The 12,067-nt window shown below is 50.5% G+C and overlaps 1 protein-coding gene across 3 annotated transcripts in view; it reads left to right on the forward strand.

The window, feature by feature from the left end:
- Nucleotides 1-2,410: 2,410 nt before the first annotated feature.
- The window catches only part of PRDM11 (PR/SET domain 11), a 39,537-nt gene continuing 29,880 nt past the window's right edge, over nucleotides 2,411-12,067 (forward strand). For 2 of the 3 annotated variants that reach the window (XM_031593379.2, XM_031593380.2), the window contains exon 1: nucleotides 2,740-3,044. The gene's annotated coding sequence lies outside the window, so the exon portion shown is untranslated. Of the gene's footprint in view, nucleotides 2,548-2,739; nucleotides 3,045-12,067 lie in introns of those variants that run through there. The other variant, XM_090140834.1, reaches the window with a different exon arrangement.

The raw sequence follows: 12,067 nt of genomic DNA on the forward strand, positions 1-12,067 counted from the left end.
TGCTGCTGTGTGGGAGAGATCCCGCTCCCCTGCACTCCTTGGACAGCAGGGCCCCACCACCTCAGCCCTGCTGTTGGTGGCACTCACTTGTCGCCTTCCCTTCCGTTATGCAGCCACCAGGTGAGCAGGCTCTGGTAAGCCCTTATGGCAGGCTCACAGATCCTGGCACATCTGCCAAGGACCAGAGAAGAGAAAAAATTGGATAGGTTGCACCCCCCAGCCTGGAATCTTGCCCACAAGCCTCTTGCTTTGCTATTGAACTCAGTGGTGTTCTGTGGCCTTCTTGTGGCCCGTTCATCAGGCTTAACACAGTGACTCCACACACCCTTGGAGAGCACTGCATTGCCAAAGCATCCATACTCTTCTGCCTGTAATGGTGAAAGGCTCGTACACCACGATGAGAAAAAGTACGGGGTTCCCTCAGCCCACAGCATCAGAAGCTCTGACAGCCGCTGGAGCACAGTTGTTGGCAAGCTGGATTGTGTTTCATCCACTTCTGTGCATGGTATTTTTAATGCCACTGGCCAAAAACCCAGTGTTGGTAAAGGACCCCTTTTGTCTCTCTGGGAGAGCATCCAGCAGTTCATGGAGGAACAGATCTGACAGTCTAACACTGGAAAATTGACACCTCATTACCTCATTCCTAACTGGCAGTGCCTTTTTTTAACGTTATTTTCTGTGAGTGCAGCAGCAGCTGGGGGGGAATGGCTGTGCTGGTGGAGTGAGGCTGAACACAAGCAACTGCAGCAAGAAGTGCCAATGCACCTGAAGGAAAAAATAATGCTACGGCTTCTTAACGAGGGAGGGGGTGATTTGCTGAAGAAGGGGTGCCTTTCTGAGCCAAAAGGGTGATACTTTTGTAAAGATACAGCAAGTTCATGCTGCGTTCCTTGTGTGATGAACTCCTCAACAGAAAAGACACAAAACCATCTCTGCTGGGTTTAATTGCCTGACTATTGAACTTATAGGGCATGCATTAAGGCAACAGGTCTCCCTCCCAATTGCCCATGTCTGCAAGGAGACGTAATAGGTGTTATTTATATTGTACTTAAATATTTAATTTTCTTTGTAAATAAAAGCTTCATGCCTCCCTTTGCGCCTGCTCTTACAGCCCCAGACTGCAGCAGCTAGGACAAAACTACTACTTCAAATTAACTTGGCGTTCAACACGCATTTGTATTACTTCCATGATTTTTATTGTGTTTTTAATTATTATTTTTTCTCACAGTTCATTCATCAATCATATTTACAAGCCCATTGTCGGACCGGCTGCCAGTGGAGCGTTCGCACACATTTCAGCACACAGAAACTGCAAACCAGGGCAGCTCTGCTCAGATCTCTAATATTTCTGAGGAGCTGGAAGGTGTTGACAGCTCATGGTACGCCTGTCCCAGGCAAGTGCAAGTGCCTCGACGTCCGTCTATCTGCGGTTACTGCTGAGGGGTACAATTACAGAGCACATTTACCCTCTGCGAAGGAATCCTCCCTGGAGAGGTTAGAAACGGGGAATAAACAGCGCGCTGCAGCTGGGGGTCTGGAAAACGAGCTTCAGAATAATCACCCAAGTGGACTTTTTAAATTGAGCTTCTGCCACCACTGAGCCTCTCGTGACAGCAGCAGGAGCAGCTCAGGGGTGGCAGACATGGGCCTTGGTTTTGCTTTGTGCTTCGTTGTTCCATACCCTCACTTATTTTTTCCTTAAAGCGTGCACCTCAGGATGGAGAACATTAGGAAAGAATGTTACTCCTTGGGATTTCAGAGGAGGGTGTTTCTCAGGGCTGCAGAAGGAAGCAGCTCCGAGCACCCGAGCCGGCACATTGTCAGCGCAGCCCTGCTTGCCTCCAAGCCCATTGTCAACCAAAGGAACTTGAAAATTACGGCCATTTATCTACCCCCTTCTTTACCCCCCACCATGCCTCTTTTGGCAGGGCAGCTAAGCAGTTTGCATTGTTTCAAGCTTAATGCTTGCAGATGGTTTTATTTAGAATTTATTTTATTGGTGAGACATGCTTCCTCTGTTTATTAAATTACGCCTACTTTTTGTCAGTCAGTACGCTGCCCTCGGCCTCATGGCAGAGTTGGGGGCAGAGCTCGGGCCGGGGCTCGTCGTGGCATCGCTGTCTGATGGGCCGCTTCACGGGGCGGTGGGCTGAAAGCGGCGAAGCTCTGCGAGCACAGAACCTCGCGTGAACCTCGCGTACCCCGCGGGACGAGAGACGACACCGGGGCGCGGGGGCACCCACCGCCCGCCGGGTGCCGCTCCGACTCGCGCCGGGGCCGGCGGAGCAGCCCGGGGCTCGGCTCCCCGCGGCTCCCGCAGCCCGGCCCGGCGGCAGGTGCTAGCGGTGGCCGCTGCGGGAGGGCGGCGCGGGGCCAGCGCGGGGCAGCCCCGCCGGGCCGGGCCGAGCCCATGAGCCGCGGGCTCCCCCCGCGCCCTGCCCGGGAGCCGCTTCAGTCCTTTAAAAGCCCCCCCGAGCCCCTGCCCGCCCGGGGCGGCCACAGATCGCCGCCGGTTCCGCGCGGGACTCGCAGGCTCCGGAGCAGGAGGTGGGAACCGGGGGCGGTTTGGATTTCGCTGGTGTTGTTTTTCTGCTTTGTGCGGGTTTTGTGGCGGATTTTTTTTTTCTTTTTTTTTTCTTTTTTTTTCCCCTCCCTCCTCCCGCTTCCCCGCGGGCGCCAGCACCGGGCGGGCAGCTGCAGGAAGGCGGGAGCGCGGCGGCCCCGGGGAGCCCCAGCGGGCCGGGCCGGGCGGGCCGGCGGCGCCTCCCCCCGGTTCGGGGGGTCCCCGGGCTCGGCCCCCGAACGCCCCTCTCTTCCGTTCTCCATGTCATTTCCTGTGCTAATAAGATGGTGGTCACGGCCGGGAGGGAGGGAGCCGCCGCCGCCTCCGCCGAGCCCGGCCCGGCCCCGGGACCCGTCCTCGCCTGCGACTAGCGAGCGGGGCCGGCGGGGCGGCGGGGAGGCAGCGCGCAGCCAGCCGGGCCCCCCGGGCGGAGCGGGTCCCCGGACGCCGAGGCGGGGCCCCCCGCGCCCGCAGCGCCGAGGTGAGTCAGCCCCGCTGGTAGCCAAGGTGGCCACGAAAATGGCTGCGGAGAGCGGGCGGGGGAGGGCGGGGGGGGGGAGGAGGGAGGCGGCGAGGGGGCCGGGCGGCACGAGGGCCCCGCCCGGGGGTCGCGCCGGAGGGCTGCGGGACGGGGGTGCCCGCGGCGCCCCGCGGTCGGGTGGCGCCCCTCTCCCTTTCGCCCTCCCCCGGCGGGAGGCGTCCGGCCCGGCCCCGCCGCTCCCCGCCGCGCCGCTCCCGCCCGCACCGCGGCGGCGGCTGCGCCCGCCCTCCCCCCGCGGCGGGCAGCGGGGCCCGGGAGTGACGGAGCCGGCGGCCAATGGACGGCGGGGGCGGGGCGGCGCGGGGCGCTCCCCGGGGGCGCGGGAGCCGGGGCCCGGCTGGGTCGGGCGGAGCGCCCCGCGGGTGGGGCTGGAACTTCTTCGCGGCCCGGCGCGGGACAGGGGCAGGGCTGGAAGTTTGAGGACCGTTTCCAGCCCCGCTCGTGTACATCGGGCGCGGAAGCGCTGCTTGCGGTCAGTTCCTTGCCGCACGCCCTTGCTGCGTTCAGTGTTTGTGGAAAATCCTTCTGCCCTGCCTTTAATGCTGCGCCTCTTTGCCTGGATCCTGCGCGGTGGGAAGTGGAAAAGTTGTCATTGCGCTGCCCGCCTCTACTAGTGTGTTTAGTCGCATGAAAAACTTCACCTGGTCTGAGCCGTGCCAGTGCTTCAGGCGCTGCTTCCTCTCCTTTTCAGTTGATACGTGTTTTTGGCTTCTCCACAAACACTCCGTAAGCACCCGATGTTTGGAGCCACAAGGAAATCCGTGTCTCCATTCACTGCGTGTCCCAGAGGGGATTCCAGCTCTGCTCCCCCTTGCAGATCCCCAGCTGTGTACACACAGCTTTGCTGGTGCCCGTGGGCAAAGCTGTTGGCTTGGCACTGCTTCCTCTTCCCCACAATTAATGTCTTTCTCTAGCACCAGGAAATGCAGAGCAGGCAAGGCCAGCCTGGGCATTGCTTTCTGTGCTGTAGGTAGCAAGCATAGCTCCGGGTGCTGTGTGCTGAGCAGCCCCTGTGTGCTGCCCCTGGGACTCAGCTCCCAGTGAGGCCACCTGGGCTGGGTTTCAAACCCCTGAATTTCCCCCTGTGCAATGGGAAGTTCTATAAGCAACAAAAGTGGAAAGGGAAATGACTATTTAAGCTTTCTGATGCATTGTGTATAAACCCGACAATAGAAGTGCATTCTTATTGTTAAGTGCAGATTGTAATCGGAGAGGGAAGTACTGGGATGGTGTGTGTCTGCTCCTTGCAGGGAATGCTGCAATCAGAGATACTGCATCAAGGCAGCCCGTCTCGTTGCAGAAGGGCTGTGCTGGCCAAGCAGGCTGGGGCTGGCTGGTCTCAGAGGCAGGGGATTTGAGGTAGCAGCAGGAGATGCTGGAGTTCAGCCTGGCGCACCAAGTGCAAAGCGTAGCACTTTGCTGAGCCAGCTTATGGGGAATTCCTTCTCATTGTGAGCTTTGCCAGTTGCTGGTAGGAATAACTTGCTCTTCAAATGCTTCCTTGGCCACCAGAACGTGCCTCCAGGTTCGTGGCATCAGAACTGCATCTTTGGAGCGGCTGTTGCTGATGTGGTGTTGGCGTTGGTGTGAAAGTTTGCATGAAGAAACTAAACGTTGTTCCAAAGACAAAATGATTGGGGTTTTTGGTTGATGACCAAGTAATAACACTGACATCCAGAGTGAAGAGAGAGCCTACTAGAGTTTGGCCTGGGGATTCAAGGCTGAATAACTGAGAGGCAATGACTTGTTCCCTATGGCATGAGGGCTGGTGGACATTTCTGACGCTTCCTTAGCCTTGAGAATGTGTATCTGTGACCTTCGAACAACAGGTTTTCATAAGAAAGCCAAAATCTGGCATTCTAAGAGATGTGGAGGCAGCTGGCTTCTTTTCAGCCCACGCCTGGGTAGGCTGGACGTGCATCCTTACTGCAGCGTGGAGCTCTCTGAGCATGGGTCCCTCTGGCCCCAGGTCTGCGGTGAGGCAGGGCCACACAGGTGGGAGGCAGCCAGCATGTGCTGAGTGAAGCCTGGGGCTTCTTGAGGAGTCCCTCCTGTCATTTCTCTGACGTGTGCAGTATTTCATGAAGTCAGATGACACATAAGCCTTTGCCATTATGTTTCCTGGTCAGTTCTGTGCTTGTGGGAGGGAAAGCCCACATCCCCAGGAGCTGTTGTTCAAAGGGCTCCTCTGTCCGCAGCACAGGGAGGCAGTGCTTCAACCTTTCATGCCCAGAACAGCTTCTCTGCAGTCAGAAGGTAAAAACATTACACATATAATTTAAGGTTTAAGCTGCAATCTGCAGGAACTGGCACCCTCCAGAGAGGGATCAGTAATGCATACTGCAGAGCAGCATTTCGGCACAGTCCCTCGGTCACAAACAGCCATCAGTAAGGGGCCCATCAGAAGGATATTATAAGCGAAGTCATCCCATTTGAGCACACTGACAGACAGTTTCATTTCTCTGCCCCCTTCCTTCTCTCCTCCGTAGGCTTTGGCTTTTCAGCCAGGGTAGTTTTACACCTATCATTTGCACTGAAAATCTAGTTTGTTAGTAGACAAAGCTCATCACGTCTCATGCATTGGTAGTTGTTTTGTGATTTTTGCATTACCCCTGAGAAATACATTTTAGGAACTTGCATGATAATTAGAGTTACTGGTGAAGGAATTCAGGCTGGTGCAATGTTAGCACAGAGGATCAATTTTAGAAAATACATAGGTGTCTTGGGCTGAGGCTGATGGAGAAAGAGGCACCGAAAATTGGAAATCCTGTCAGAAACCAGGTTCCATGGTGCTGCGGGAAGGGTTCACCAGTGGAGGGACAAAAGTAAGCATCAGTGACAAGGCTGAGCTCCTCTACACTGCCAGCAGCATCCTACCTTGCTCCAGGAGCCCATGTGCATGCAGGTCCCAGGTGAGCCCTGCCCAGCCTTCATGAGTGCGAGTTGGAGTGCTGTGGGCATGTGGTGTGAGCTGGCACCCAGTGACCTCTGTTTTAATATGTATCACGTTGAAGGCCGGTAATTGGAGCTGGCGTTAGTCAGGGACATTGGCTGTTTCCAGCTTGAAATGTTGTCCAGTGCATTCCCTTTCAGTACAATGAAGCTTTATTTTGAAAATGTGTTGTGTAAACTATATATTAATAAGCTGAGTGGATTTAAATGCAGTCCTACAACTAGAAAGCTGAGCAGATGGCTTGTATGTGCCATCATCCCTGAAAAGCATCCTGATTTTGCTTGGGGTTACCTTTTCTTTCCTAGCACAATGATCTTGACACCTTTCATTCAGATAACCCTTGGCATTCCCATATCACTGTACTTTCAGGGTCTATGGTAGTTTTTTGTTCCTGTGTTTTTTCCTTCCAAAACTGCTGGAGAGTACTTTATGTGATCTGCTGTTTTCCTTAAACTGGAGACATGTTGTTTGGGAAGACTAAAGCAGATGTTAAACATGCCACAGTTTGCAGAGTCCAGTCTTTTCATCTATTCAGTGGAAATTAATGAAACCACTTGGAAACCGTCTGAAGGAAAAATATGTACTGATGACAAACCTTTGTGAGTAGTAAAATACATTTGGAGTTGTCATGTACTCGTCTAGGCGTGCAGTGTTTGTTTTTGGGTTTTCTGAGCCCATAACAAAGTCAGTCAGTCAGCTTCTGAAGAATACAAACTTCTTGGTTACTGATTTTTATTATTTTTTTTTTAAATTCCCTTTATTATTGAACAGAAAAGTTTCATATGTACAGCATATGGATAAGTTGCTCTATTCTTCAACAAATATCCTCTAAGCCAAGTAGAGTAGGACTGGGTGATGGGTGCAGCAGAACCTTGCAGAACCTTGCCAGCCGGCACTGCATTGCCATTGCAATGACGGCACCTCCAGAAAGGTGGATCCGCTTACTGCATGCATCTCCTAGATGTGTTGAGAGCTAGCACCAACTAAATCAGAGGTTAACGTGCTCCTCGGATCTGATGGACTTAGCTGTCAGTTCTGTTTCTTTTTAACCAAGTCTCATTCTGCAGTCAGGTGTTGAAATGTTGCCCTTGAGCTCTTGGGATAGTCAATGAATTTTTGTCGTCTCCCTGACTTGCATGCACGAGGTCACTGCAGTGCGCTCCCTTTTCTTCTTGGCCTGCAACTGAATGAGTTCTTGTGTGCTTCCACTAAACCAGCGCTATAGAAATGCCCATAGTGTAAAGGATTAGCTGTTTCTGTGCAACCCAACACCTTTACGTAGAAGATGCACTTGATGAGGGGGTGTTGAAGGGATGGACCAGAGGTGCTTAGTCGCTGCTGGAAAGTTTTTTGCTGCATTAGGATATGTGGGGTCTGAACACCCCTCTCTGTATGGAAGGGAATGTGCGGATCAAGTGATGGTGGTGGTGAATTCAGCACACGGATATCTGATTTCTTGGCAGATCTGACACTGGGAGTATCTGGACTGCTGCCTATACCAAGGAAAGGGGTCGGGGTGACCCATGCTCGGCCAGTGCTCGTCCAAGCCGTGTAATATGAGCCCCTAACCTGCAGACAGATTTACCAGCCCTGAATAATGTCTGTTGTGCTGCAAGATCTTATCTCCCTAATAGCCTGCAAGAGGGTACAAATGAGAAGAAATAAATATGGCTCTTGCTTTTGCTTTCCCTGCCTTTGTAGGACAGTTGATTTGTTCTCATTCTGCCTGCTGTGTTCCTTAGTGCTTTTCAAGTCGGAATTTTAGGAACAGTTGAAAGTATGACTTACTCTTTCTTTCTCATTTTCCACCCACATAACTTGGGGGTATAGGAGGAGGAAGGTAGAACCTATTGGAAGAAAGGAGGCACTTGCTGTGTCCTGTAACTCAGGTGGTTTGAAATTCCTGTGACAAACACAGAGGAGCTATTGTGTAATGTCATTCAACAGAAATGAACAGGCACCAACTGGACAAACGATACCAAGTTTTTTGTGTTGATGTTGCATCTGTACCCATAGATCCCAGCGAATGGCCACTCTCATTGCAGTCAGGACCACTTGCGTGGAGGGGTCAATATGCTCTGCTGCAGAGGCTTTGATACCTGGTTCCTGAAACCTGGAGTTGGAATGCTGGGGAGGGGCCACCTGGAAGCCCTGGGGCCTGATGGAGAGCTGAGGGTGTCTCCCCTGCCTCCCGGGTAATGAACTGAGGGTGTATTTTGTAGGCAATGCCAGCCTCTCAAAAAACCCAGCGTCACGTGGCCGTATCAAGGATGGAATTGTGGTTTGTGCTTTCCTGTGACAAAATTTAGGAGCAATTCTCAAAAATCAGTAATGTGTATAAAGACAGAACTGTTCTTGGTATCGCTTCTGTGTCTGTTGCTGGCTTTGTGCAGGGAAAGGGCACTCTGGTGAAGCGCACTGAACTTTTGGACTTGGGCAGTTTGAATTTCGTGCACTGCTTAGCCATGTGCGTGCAAGCCTTTCTGTGTTGCCCTTCTGTCCCATCCAGCACCATAAAACATTCACCAGTAGGAGAAAAAAGAACAGAGTACCACAGGTAGCAGGGGAAAAATAAACCCTTGAGCTTCTCTAGAAGTGTTGAGTGAAAGTCTGTGTAATTGTAAGGTGCATACGCTCTACAGAGGGGATAATTTAGACACTAAGGAAATACATGTGAGGCTGATTGCTGGCCTGATGCCAGTCACTGAAGGGCACCGGAGGCTGAAATGCCAGGCAGCGCTGGTAGTGCTGGCACTTCAGCCCGTGACGGTTGGGTTGCACGAATTATCTCTCTGCCTTCCAGCTAATTTTATCCTGTTGATTTTTCATGAATCATTTCCCATCTCTGTGGGTTAGAAATTAAAGTGGAAGTATGCTAGCCAGAATAGCCACATCTGCTATTTAGAAAGCAGCGTCTGGGGTTTGCTTCCTGCCCGCCCCCACACCTTCCCTTCCCTTTCCCTTTTTACCTCCACCGATGTTAAATGCACTGAAGCACCAGTGTGGCCGGCCCATGTAGGGCATGGGCTGGCTGGAGCGGCTGGCCTCCAGCGGGGCCCCAGACTGGCAGGGCCTGGCAGAGTGGCTTAGGTTTCCTCTGCGTGCCTTGTGGAATGTTGATAGACCTCTTGTAAGGGTCTGTTCCCCTCCCCGCATAGAGCTGTGGCCTTGCTTCAGACTTTCCTTCTTTCCACCAATGAGAATAGTAGAGCATGTTCCTCTGAAGCAAAGAAAGCATTAGATTAATGAGAGAGTACCTGGAGCTTGTTGATGTTCATTTTTCATCTCTCTTCACATATCACAGGAAGTCCAAGAGGCTGGAAGGGTGGTCTTGGTGGGACCGTCCTGAAAATGGCTGTGCGGATGGGCAAGGAAATGATGGCTTGGATGGCATGGCATCTGGCCTGGGTAAATGTAGAGCGATTAGTGCTTGACACTCATTGTTATGGAAAGTGTCTTATGCTTCTCAAACAGTATTTTGTTCTTTGTGAAGCTTACAGTTGATTTAAAGAAAGTTATGTAGATGTGATATACTTAGATTTAAGACAGTTAAATCAGTGCATGAGAACACAATTAATATCTAATGTTGGAGTAAACCAGTGAAATACAAGTGGCTTAGGAGATAAAGGTAGTGACTGATACGGAGTCTGCATCCAATAGGTAAATTGAAGTGGTGGTATAAACAGTGAGGAGGGTGAAGGATACTCTGAGCTAAAGGACAGTGTTAGCGCACAAATAAATCAGCTGCGTGTGGATTAAGATGAGCGTAGAAAGTGGTTCTTCACCTCTGAAAGATCAAGTCTCTGGCATTGCCGTGTTAGATGAGGGGAGCATTTAATTGAGCTATTTTAAGCTAGAGCTTGATCATTACAGAAGAGTCTTTGCAATATGATATGCAGAGCCTGCATTTTTAAAGAAGTAGGCTTGATGACCCTTCCCTTCAAGTGAGGGCAAGAGAAAAACCAGTTCTGTTTGAACCTATTCTGTGATGTAGAAGAAAGTGTGACTCACCGTTGCTGAAATGTGTTTGGTGATCTGGAACTATTTACGGAAACAGAACAGCTATGCTATTAGTTTTTGTAGGTGGACCTGCTGAGCTAACTCCACTTGTCTGTATGAGAATGGTTTTATGAACTTGGAGGGGGGTGACCTGAACATAATCTGTGAAACTGTCACTTACAAGACCATACGGGTCAGAATGGGCAGGCAGCTCTCTGAGTCTTTCTGTACCAGGTTCTAGTAGAAAAAGACTGCCGTGAGTATGGACATGCTGACAGGGATGTAATAATGAGCGGGGTCAAGGAGAAAGTTTTATGTCTGCAGTCTTCATGTTTATTTCAGATTCAGCCTTACATCAGTGTGGCTTTCTGATGCCAGCATCTTAAAATAATGTAGGGCAAATTGGAACAGTGACGCAGAAGATCAATGTGCTGGAAAGCTGCAAAGGTACTGAATGGAGAGATATCCAGGGCTCAGTTCTGTATGTTTTTGTTCAACACCACTATCTCCATCCAAACATCTTTGAGTAGTGCCTTAAGGAACAACACTTACGACTGTCACTTGATGGAGTTCTTATTCTGCCCTTGGGGAGAAAAATGCTGGTGGAATGGCATCTTGTTTTAGTACTGGATTTTTGTTCCTGTTTAACTTCATGTATGTAGGTGTGTATTTTTGTTGAGGAAGCCAAAGGCAAAGGAGTGCAACTGGCAGTCCTGACCAAAGATGGTGAGGTTTCTTCCAGCCATTAACTCCAAAAGTAATTCTCTCCCTTTGCTTAAAGCAGCCCCTCCTTATTCTGAGTGCTTCAGTCAATTCCACGAGGTTGCAGGGCACTTTAAAATAACTGCTGACTGGTGCCCAAAACTAAAGAGATTCATGCATAACTTGTCAGCAGCAGCAATTAGCAATTGAAATGAAATTCTCTTGGCTTCTCTTCCCCTTCCTTGCTAGACTCGGAGATTTTGTATAGGCTTTATAGGCTAAAGGTAAAGGCATGTGACTTGCAAGGGATCAGTCAGGTTGACCTAATTCTCTCTTCTGCCCCTTAACTACGAATCTGGGAGATCTGTGCTGAGATTCAAATACCAAAAATGAGAAGTTTCCAGTTTAAGAGAATTGAAAACAATGTCTTTTAAAAACCACAAGTCTCTTGCAAATTCTTCCAGTTGCAGTGAGCAGCTGTCTTTGCTCCACAGCACGCTGCAGTGTTTCAGAGGCTTGGTGTGCATGGGAGCTTTACTGTGTCAGCATCGTGTTGTGCAAATATATCCTTACTCAATGCTTAAAGTATAGAAGTTGCACCAAATCATCCAGTTTGCAGAACCTTCTGTTGGTCCATAATGCTTCACACTCTTGGGTCAGCAAAGGGCAAATGCTCTGGGCTGGCTGGAATATAGAATTTGATGTCAAATCCTGTAAATTCAGCACTGTTTTCCACCTTGACTAGAAGTCACCATGATTTCATTAAGACAAACTAGTTTAGACTAATTCAGGGATTAGTTCAGAAGTTCTTTTCTGTCTTCTTCCTCTGAAGTAGGTCTGTCTTGAGGTAGATGGTGACAGGTTTTGATGGTGTGTTTTGTCAATAAACCATGGAAAGACAAGAGTGAGAAAGTGTCTTGCGTCTACTTGAAATGAAAGTAGGAGATAAGGAATTTTCGTGTCCCCTGGCTCCCGGCAGTGGGAATGACACTGGGAAATCAGTGTCACAGCACCCAAATGCTGTTATCTCAGTTGCTGGTCTTGAGCTGGTCATTGAAACTTGACAACTCTCTCCCTGCTGTGAAACAGGTTCAAGTCCTGGTTTTAAACGATGTTCTCAAAACTTCTTCAGAAAACTAATAAAATTGGTGGTGCTTCCATTTATCTTGTCCTGATCTTACTCAGTGTTTTGGCAATTCAAAACTGAAAGAAAATGTCTTATGCTTTACTGAGTTCGTGGCTACTGACTGTAGTGGTATAAGTGACAGCAGTTGAGCCATGTCCTGTTTGCAGGCCACACTGCTCAAAT

The sequence above is a fragment of the Phasianus colchicus genome, chromosome 5, assembly GCF_987193195.1.
Source record: "Phasianus colchicus chromosome 5, bPhaCol1.hap1.1, whole genome shotgun sequence".
NCBI lineage: Eukaryota > Metazoa > Chordata > Aves > Galliformes > Phasianidae > Phasianus > Phasianus colchicus.